The sequence below is a fragment of the Copadichromis virginalis genome, linkage group LG4, assembly GCF_057382275.1.
Source record: "Copadichromis virginalis isolate Kocher_CV1m ecotype Utaka linkage group LG4, C_Virginalis_male_GT1.1, whole genome shotgun sequence".
NCBI lineage: Eukaryota > Metazoa > Chordata > Actinopteri > Cichliformes > Cichlidae > Copadichromis > Copadichromis virginalis.
Genome location: NC_140621.1, coordinates 20,736,206 through 20,746,675, shown reverse-complemented (window position 1 = coordinate 20,746,675; position 10,470 = coordinate 20,736,206). Strand labels below are relative to the sequence as shown.

The following is a 10,470-nucleotide window of genomic DNA, read 5'->3' as shown; positions in this document are numbered from 1 at the left end:
TTATTATTTTTAGCTCTGCCTTTTCTTTTATCTTTTATTTATAAAGATACAGTTTAAAGTTGCTTCATTGCTAAGTCTGTTATGTATATTTAAACACTAGTTTGTCTCAATTTAGGTGACTTTTTATCCTTGAATGCTTCATAGGTGGTAGTTGGCTTAACAAAATGGTCAGGTATAAGTACCGGACTGAAAATGATTTTTTTCTTCTTTTTAAAAAAAAAAAAAAAAAAAAAAAAGCTAATGTCCAAAGAGGGGGGGGAAAAACCTTTCACTTTCAGATCGTTTGGAGAACCTTTGCTCAGAACCACTTTCAAAACCACAAAAAAGTCTGTAAAGAAAGCGGATGTGGCTCAAGACTTCTGCACAGTACTGTATGTGGTGTCTTCTGGAAAGCTGCTTCTCTAATGAAGGACTGGAACACATTTACAGCAACAAGAAACAACGCCACCATAACCACAAGTCATGAACTAAGAAGCTCCAACGGGGCATTCTTTTAAATTTTCTTACACTTACAAAGTGCTTTAAAAAATTTTTTATCTAAACTACCTTAAGATGTCGTCCAGGTCCTCCCCCAGGGCCTCCACTTTAATCAGCAAACTGTGATAAGAGAGACTGGCTTTACAACACTGCATCGTTTATTTGGGATTTGAGTTGATTTATGGAATTTTGAACGCAATCAATGCTTTTCTGCGGCCCAGCGTTAGCATTGATGTCCACTAGATGGCCCCCTCCACCGACAGAAGGAAGGTTGCTGCTGGGACTCACTTCTGATCCAACCACAGATATATGCAACAAACTTACTGCAGTGTAACCGGAAGATCAGTCGATTTTAGTGTGCGGGTTATATCAGATGAAAGATGAACCGGCTGGGCAAAAATCCAAAAAAGGACGCACGTGGACGGTTTCTCTTGATATAATCACATCAATCCAGTAGGTGGCAGCCTATTCAAGCTAATATAATCAGATTAAAGGAACCCAAATTTAGACGGATCTCCTCAGTGCCAGAAATGCTGTACACGTAGTGGACTTGATCCAGGGGTAGGCTGAGCTCTCTGTTTTTTTTTTGTTTTTTTTTGTTTCTTTGTTTCTTTGTTTGGTTTTTAACTTGCTGGTTAATGTAACAAACAAACAAAAAACAAAACAAAACATGGCGTCTATGAGGGGATAAAGCTGGGTTTTTTAACCGTTTTGGAGCCCTTGTGTTTTAATCATCTGATCAGGTTCTCAGCTGTAGGCAGCTCTTTATCAGAGAGACTTGATGCTGTTTGCGGAGGGAAATCCGCGTCTTGTGGGCATACTGCAACGCCGTGACGCAACTCGCACTCTCCTGCTGCATCACTATAAAATATGAATCACCAGTGTGCCGACGATCGGGTCCTGATTTGGGTGTAAATATCATGTAATTGGTGAGGAAGGAGGGGGGTGTGGCGCAAAGTATCGGCCATTCACTAAAATCAGTACAAGCCCGGAGCTGGTGCACTCGTGCACAGGGAGCCAGGTTTGATCGCTGTGGCGCTGTCTGTGTGCTCGGACTCCGGCTGGGTTCTCAGGCCAGCCAGCCTTCGGCAGCCATCCCCGCCGTGCCCCGTCCCTCCGCAGGCTCCGGGCTGCAGATAAAAGCGCTCCACGCAGGGACTCGCATCGCGTTACGCAGCTTCAAAGCCTGGATGCAGGGCGAGCCAGTGGCCTGGGGATGATGATGCGATGCCCACGGTGTGATTAAAGGTGCGTTTGGGGTTTGTCTTCTTGTCACTTCGCTCTCGGTATCACCTGTTCGGCCCATGGATGCGTTACAGTCAGACATAAACCAGCGCAGAGCTGAAGCCGAGACGTGCGGAGGACAAAGGGACGGATGGAGCTGTAGGTGCCGTACCTTATAAATATTCCTGGTATGTTAAAGGAGGAAAAAAAATGTTGATTTCTTTATAGAGCAGCCACACTTTCTACAGCTCTCAGGATGCTTCAGTTTTATCAGAGCACACTGAGAACTGTGGCGATGTCTCAGTGGTTGGACCATGTTGTAAGTCGCAGCTAGTAGATGAGACGGGTTTATAGGAAGTGGCTGTGTCTGCTGGCAGGTGACAGATGCATCAGCTGAGGCTCCTTATCCATGAAGCCTGCTGTGAGCTGCACAGGTCTGCATGGGTAGCTTCTCTCACTCTGGGCTCTGCTTTTAGATCAGGCCACAGCATCAGATCCACACACAGCAGTAGATCTCTCGTGCTTTGATCATTGTGTAACTTTAGGACAGCTTTATGTCAGGAATGGATCATAGCAGGTCTGTAATGACACTGCTTTTCTTTGTGGGGGGTGCGGTCTGTGTCCAGTGTCCACATCTGAACCAGTTCCTTATGAGCTGGAGGTTGACTTATTAAAAGTGTGTACAGTCTTCCAGGAAAGAGACCGATGAGGGACTGATGGACACATTTGAACCTGACAGTCCTTTTCCACTGTTTTCCCAGGTACGTCAGCATCGTGATCCATGGCTGTGCTGTGTGTGTCCGAGCAGATTGTGATCCGAGAGAAGATTGAATGCCTCTAAAATCTCAAGGTAAGACACCCCCTCCCTTCTTTGACCTTGTGTGTGTGTGTGTGTGTGTGTGTGTTTGTGTATATCTGTGAGTTAGTTGCGTTCAAATTGATCCATGGCCTTGAGCGCCGCTCCCTGCCTCACTTTTCTTCTCCTTAATTGTCTCCTTCATCTCGACTTCTATTACTCAGTACCAAACATCTATCTCATTAGCGTAAAAGCACATTTCCCTGTTTGAAAGCATATGTGGAATTTCACTTGTGTACATTTTATACATGCACACACTCTGTGTTTAGGACACAAACATCTGTGACATGTTTTTCTGCATGACAGGGGTTAATAACTTTTCATAGGCTTAATTAGACAAATTGCTTTGGGGGTGGAAGCAAACAGGGGCAGCTGAACCATCTCAATAAGCTGTTGTTTTTTACTACAATATGAGCTAAAAACAGGTTTTCCCAGCTCTGTGAGGCCGAAGAATTGGATGCAATTGGACGGGTCTGCTGTGTTTCTATGTTTACGTTTGCTCGCTGCAGGCCGTGAACTTTCATGGTTCAGCTGCAGTTTACCTTTAGTTTAAACTTAAAATAAATTCAGCTCCAGGCCGTCTGACAAGCTGTCTCTGAGTCAGCAGTTGACCCCTCTGACGGGGGTCAGCATGCGTGATGTGTTAGTCCTGTTAACACTTATGGATGTATCCTGTACTGTTCAAAAGAACAGTCGTCTGCACGTTTATTGTGTTGTTGTACTTTCTGCGTCCTGGGGAAAGAGTACGATCAGTGAGAAATAAAGAAATATGAAAACAATGGAATATGCATGCTCTATGGGAATAATAAGAGGAAGGTTATAGACAAAGCCAGTGTGGTTTACTATGTATTTATGTTACAGTACCTATGAGAAGCAGTTTGTCTATTCAGGTATAATGTCAGTGCATTCTGGCAAGTTTTGGGAAGTAAAGTTGTCGTTGTTAGCCTTAACTTCCCACTTTGACCATTTTATAGCTGGTGTCATACTAATGTGCCTTATAGCTCTTTCACTTTCATCTCCCTGTTTTGTTTACCAAGCAGGTGCAGGCTGAAAGCATATACGATAATGGGCAGTGCAACTCTAACAAACGTTCCTGATGACGGTGTAAGAGACTCACAGGCATTAATTTGGTTTTAACTGCTCTTGATTGGCTGCTAGACTAAAAACATTCTTCATATAGCTTTGATCAGAGGCCTTTATGTTGTAGCATTTATTGATATTTTAGACCGTGGTGTGTTGTTAACTTTGTGGCAGCAGTTACTTTAATGACGAGAGAGGTTGTGTCCTACATGCTGTATTGTGATGGGGAAGCATTTATGCAGACCGTAAGGCTACAGTTATGGTTATTTTAAATACGATCTTTGAAATTAAGGTTTTGCTAAAAATAAAATATGCATTCAATTTTGTTAGGTGCACCATGCTACTACAAGGCTGAACCCTGTTTTGTCTTCTGACCTGGCATCATTCATCATGATGTAGATTCAAAAAGGTGCTGGAAACGTTCCTCTGAGATATTTTGGTCCATATTGACATGACAGCGTCACGCAGCTGCTGGTGAACAGGCTAGAAGCATGGCAAGAAAATATCCCCCACACCATTACACCACCACCACCTGAAGCATGGATACAAAGCACGGTCGATCAGAGTTTTAATGTAGTTTACACCGAGTGTTGCAGCAGTGTTTTCCACTCTTCTATTGACCAATTGGTGAGCCTGTGTGAATTGTAGCGTCTGTTTCCTGTTCTTAACTCACAGGTGTGGCAGTTGTGTTGGTGTAGCCCATCTGCTTCAAGGTTTAACGTGTAGTGTATTCAGAGATGCTCTTCTGCATACCTTGTTTGCTGTTGCCTTCCTTCAGCTCAAAGCATCACTCTCTGCAAACCCTTGAGATGGTTGTGTGGGAAAATCTCACCAGATCAGCCGTTTCTGAAATTCTCAGACCAGCCTGTTTGGCACAGAGAACCATGTGATATTCAAAGTCACTTAAATCACCGGTCTCCACGATCCTGATGCTCATTTGAACTTGGGGACACTCATATGGACCCTGCTACTCAAGGTAACCATATTGTTGCAGGCATTTAGTGATCTCAGAGAAAAGACTCCCATAAACTAGTATTCATTATTGGCTTCCTCTTTAATAACCTCTGTGTGTGTGCCTCCTGCAGCTTGGGCATGTAAAGTGTGTCTTCTAGAGCAAACATATGTATTTATAGCTGTTCGTTTTAACAAAATGTCTGAATTGCTCCTCCCTGACACAATCCTTTTTTAATCTTTATGTCATTGTCCCTCTTTTGTTTCACCTAATGATAAACATTTACCATATTCGGGGAAGACATTAATGTTTCACAGTGAAGATCATGTAATGTTTGCAGGGAACAACAGTAAGCTATATGATTCTCACTCTGCAGTGTAAGCAGATGAGTGGTGGGGTTGGAAACGTCAGGTTATGTAAAAGTCATGCCTCTGCAAAGTGTTTGTATGTATAGTCATTTCTCAGCACCAACTGTTTACTGCAGTGTGAGCAGTGTTTTTAGCAGTATATGCAGTCAAATGGAAGTCACCGGCGGACTTTTAAGGATAGATCAGGAGCAGTGACAAACTATTTCTTCGCCCTCTTTGGCACCCCACCAGGTGGTGACACCTTAGGCAACTTTCATACATGGCATGAGCCAAAACTGTCCCCAGCACGACTTGATTGCAACCGAGTGCGATCAAATTCCTGCAGCCAGGTTCCAAAATAGTTCACAATTATTCTTCAAGTAATATTCAAATGTTAAATTTCCTCACTTCAAATGCACCTCTGTGGTTTGACGTGTGGAGAAGAAAATGCAAATTAGCAACTGATAAGTTCTACAGAAATTTGCGTTTCCTCTTGTGGACTAATTTAAAATTAAACTGTCATCAACTGACTGTAAAACTTTCTGTCTTCCTTCCTCTCTCTTTATTTATATAAATTACAATTTTATAAAAGCACTCACTGACAAAGCAACATACTGGGCTGCACAATGATTTACTGCAGCTGGAAAAATAATTCACTCTGGCGAAGATGCATGAATTTCTCTTTGCACTAAACAAGAGCGAGAGTAATGGATGGTGCTTTCGTCTTGTCGTAACTATCTTGACAAACAGGAAGTTCGATTTAGAGAGAAAGGAGGAAGTCTGTGTTGGTTCGATCACACAGAGAGATTTTACCACACGGAAAACACACTTGATATTGCCACACTGCGCTTGTCATGAAAGCCCTGTATATGTCCGGCCTGGAAATTGCAGTGCAGTTTTAAAGTGTAGGGTCTCACATATACACCTGGACTTTACCCGTAACTGTTAATTGTTCATGACCTGCTTGAAACATGAGTTTGTAACTTGTGTTTGACATGGCATGTCATGAGCTAAGGACCGTCCCGGTGATGTTCCATATTTTTTATATACACCATTCATTCATGGTTCAAAAACGAGGAGGCTGTAATCTGTTCCTTCATTACTGTGAACACAGGCATTGTAGTTTGCTTTGACTCAACCCCGCTTAACTTTAAATACTCACTTCACATCACCAAATGTGTATTAATCCAGGGCTGAAAATAATCCCCAACAAATACTGTCTAATGACAGTTTGCTAAAAGCACTTTGTCATTTCCGCATGAAGTTATGACATGATCGTATCTGCAGTGGTCTGGTTTTTCTTTCACGCAATCTTCGCAGAACATGGCTCAACTTATTACAGGTGGATTTTTGAGAGATTTCTCGTGTCAAGCCTGATTTTAAACTGCCTGTGACAGCACAATGTAATGGCTGAATTGTGGGTGTCCTACTTAAGAATGAGAAATGGAGCTTTTCAGCTGCTGACAACTCATGAGGGTATTGCAGGCTCTCATTACCGCCACTATTGTTGAGTGTGTGTCTGATCACACGCTCAACAAGCTAGATATAGGGGGGAAAAAATGGCACATTTCAACACGAAGAACCATTGTTTGAAAACCGCCCCCTGTTATTTTATGTCATTAATATGCTAATGAGCCCCTGTGTCGAAGCCTCTATTGTGCGCCACTTCACTGTCAAAAATGAGCCGCAAAGAAAGGAGATTAGATATTTCGAGCTGTTTATTGGGCTGGAATCGTTTAATGATGCTGGTTTTGCAGGCTGTGTTGATACTGTGGGTCTACTTGGTAAATATTGAATAAAAACATAGATGTGAATGTAATTTAAATAGTTCTTCTAAATGCCCTGAAGGCTTGCAGCAACTTTAAGGAGCAATCCATGAATAGAAATTCAAAATCTAGGTTGCTTCCCTACATTTAGGCCTCTTTAATGCTGGCAGTTTGTCCTGTCCCTGTGAACAGAATATTACAGAAATATCTTAAAGGAACAATGGATTTGGGAGATCACGATCACAAGCCTTGCCAGGCTTCAAGCTATGCGCTTGTAGCTGAGCCAAGCTAGTTCTGACCAATAACAACCTTCCTACTGGCCAGCAAGATTACACAGCTATGGTCCTGCCTGCTTAAGGTTTTCCATTACATCATTTCAATAGGCTTTTGCCTCACCCTTTAAATCTGCCCAGGTTTAGATTAATTTTTCACCAAGATCTTGAGTTGATGATTGGAGACTCAGACTGCTGCCTATTCCTCTGCACATCCCCAAAGATTCATAATGGGATTGAGGTCTGTACTCTGTGGTGGCCAATTATGTGTCTGCAGGGAATGGAAAAAAATCCATTGATGGAAAAACTTGGTCATCCATTTGCAATGGAAGACTCATACCTGCTTGTTTAGTTAAATCCATGTGGTGCCATTTTTTTTTTTTTTTTTTTTGCCAGGCTGAAGGCCTGTTAGGCCTGTGCATTGGCTAGTTTCTGTACTTTTAGACAAAAGCTGCAACCATTAAGTTTGCAAATGTTATTGCTTAAATTTGTTTTGCTGCTCAGCTAATAGCAAACGGCAAATGTCCACTAATCAAGGTAAGCTTAAGCAGGAATTACATTTCCCACGTCCACTAGGGTTCACTCAGATTTCATCATCAGATGGTTAGCGTAAGGATCCGTACAGACGTCCGTGTGCCTGCCTGTTTTTTGGGACCACGTAGACTAGTCCACAGAGAATTTACATTACAGTGCAACTATGCCTGTGCCCCAGGCAGTGGACTTCAAGTGGAGGTAAAAAGAAAAATAACAGGATGAGCACTGAACAGTCAGGTTTCCAGCTGTCCATGTCCACAGTGGAGTATTATCTAAGCTTAAATCATTAATGGCTGTATAGTGAGTGAAGGTAAATGTGATGTGTGGTGCTCCTCCAATGATTCCCAGTCAGCAGATAGCATTAAGTGGGTGGATAGCTCTACATTAATTAGGTAAAATATTAGATTGAATGGATGTGTTTTCTGAATTCCTGCCTAGCATATCAAAAAGAGCATGCTCAACTTTCCATATTGGTCCTGGCACATCAAGTTAGGACAAGTAGTCACTTGGACTCAAGTGTCCACATAGGAAAAAATACACACTTATGTGGTAGCTAGAAACTGTAGAAAGTCAGTGACATTTGGGGATTTCAAGCAACAACCAGTGGGCAGGTCCCCAAATGAAACATTTCTTAACTTTAAGGTTAAGAGACAGGGTGGCCCACTAATTGCCAGCTGCACTTTCACTTGTCGCCCAATGTAGGACGTTCACACATGAAGCAATTCTCTTGTTTGCATTGCTTTATCGCCAATGGTCGGTTGTGAGCAGAAATTCCAGGAAACCTTTGCCTAGGTAACTTTTTAATCTATTTGCCATCTTATCACATGTCAATCATCTGTTTGCTTGTTGAAGTTGTCAAATGTTACTGACTCTCTGTGGTCTCTGGTAACCAAATCAGCACAAATCACCTCCCTTAACGCCCACTCGCATCCTGATTCTTCTGACCTGAGTGGGGCTTGGTTTCAAGCTCCTTAGACTCCGGTGTAGACGCAGCTCTTAATTTTTGTCAGCTTCAAGGTGACCAACTGAAGAGACTACCAATAAGAAAGATGAAGAGAGAAGCTGAACATGAATGGTTGTGCCTGTCCAGGATGTACCCTGCTTCTTGGCCTAAGACGCCGGGGATTGGCTTCAACTCCCCTGTGACCCTGAACTGAATAAGCAGTTAAGAAAATGGATGCACATTTTATACTTTGTCAAAAATCACTGTGACATTTTAGCACTCAGGAACACATTTCACTTTTGATCTGATACTTTAGTAAGTTGGGAAGTGTTTGCTACCTACAATATATTATATAAGTCTGACAGACGATTCATACTGCAGTATGAATCGTTGGTGGAAGGTGTGCAACCTGAAGGCTGTAATATTAGTGTCTATTTCTGTCCTACTTTTTTTCAAATCTAATTTCCTTGTGTGATTTTCAGTTACTAAATGTGTGAAGCCTAACAAAAACTGGCACTGTATCTACTGCTCTCAGCCACAAACAGCAGCACTACTGTTTAATGTTTCAGCAATATAGACGACTTATTTGTGACAGTCAGCTTTATCCACAGAGACACACATTTTTCTGTCTTTTTTTTTCTGCCCCTCACGTCTCCCCCTATTCCCTCCGTTTCTCCATTCATCGTGTAATTGGATGGATTATGACTAATGCCAAATCCTCCAGCTGTTTTCGGGTCATCAAGCAGCTTTTACATGGATTATAAATAACTTAATATGTTTGTATTGGATGCCTGCATGTTTGTGTGCGTTCAGTCAGGATTGCACGTTCGTTTGCCTTTTGATCTGTCAAATTGGGTAAGACGCTGCCAGATTTGGATATCTATCCCAAATCTGTTCTTTATCGAAGCGAAGCGTCAAACCAGCTATTTGAACAAATCAGCTGCTTGTAATGTTGGTAACAGGCACATGTTCATCTCAACACTCAAAGAGAACATTAAAGTTGGCTTAAGTTGTCAGGAGAAAGTTTATTGATGTTGACAACCATAATCAGAGTTTATTAATTGATCGGGGACATTCGCATCTTAGGCAACACAATCCCCAAAATGACCAATTGATGTGCATCACATTCTCTTTTTCACATATCTCAGAAGTTTTACATCTGAGATCTGGGTTTTGTCGTTTCTTTTTCTTGTTCTGTGGCTTTGTACCCACACATCCTACACACGCGCACACACACACTGAACACAGTTCGCTGACAGCTTTGTGCTAACAAACCCTCCACACCACACACTCCTCAGAGCGCACCATTACAGAGCGAGAAGAAGCTGCCCTCCCTAACAAAAGGATGCAGACACGAGTGCAGAGCAAGATGAAAGCTTCTCGGTTGGCATGGCAACCACCCGATCATCTGCCGCACGGCGAGGTTGGATGTTTGACGTGTCGATGGTGCATTCTGGGTTAGAGAGACAGAGGACGAGAGGGAGAGGTGAAGAAAACTGGTTTGATCCAGCTCAGTTGAGCGTGTGCTCTTTATCTGGCTTGGCTTTTATTTTATTGTTGTTTTACGTCTTTCTTTAAGAGAGAGCTGCATGATTCAGCTCACCATCAAACCGCTCCTCAGTGTTTCCTCTGAGCTCAACTGGAGCTCATCAAACTACCAGCTCGTGTACTGTCAGACCCTGGAGGTGGACTGTGTTAAGCTCTGTGTGCTTGTGTGTTTTATATGAGAATGTTACACAGCAAGTGTTGTTGTTGTGCAAACGTGCTGGTCTAACAGGCTGAGTGTGAGACAGGCAGTGGTGATCACTGCTGATGTGAATGCCCAAAAATAGTCAGTAAAACTGAATGTGACATGTCCGTTATGTCCATGTCCACACTCAGGTTTAACATTACAAAGGTGTGATGCAAAAGTGGGGGGTACAGTATCAAAAGGACGTTTCGCTTTTGCATTTGGGGGCTATTTAACTTGCATAACGTGTCTTATTTTAGACTTTTGCAAAGAAAATGTTCAAAAATGTC

The 10,470-nt window shown here is 42.5% G+C and overlaps 1 protein-coding gene across 2 annotated transcripts in view; it reads left to right on the top strand.

Moving 5' to 3' along the window:
• Positions 1-1,138: 1,138 nt before the first annotated feature.
• tex2 (testis expressed 2) overlaps positions 1,139-10,470 on the top strand; it is a 29,886-nt gene continuing 20,554 nt past the window's right edge. The window contains exons 1-2 of one of the 2 annotated variants that reach the window (XM_085454140.1): positions 1,139-1,725; positions 2,463-2,551. The gene's annotated coding sequence lies outside the window, so the exon portion shown is untranslated. The other variant, XM_085454142.1, reaches the window with a different exon arrangement.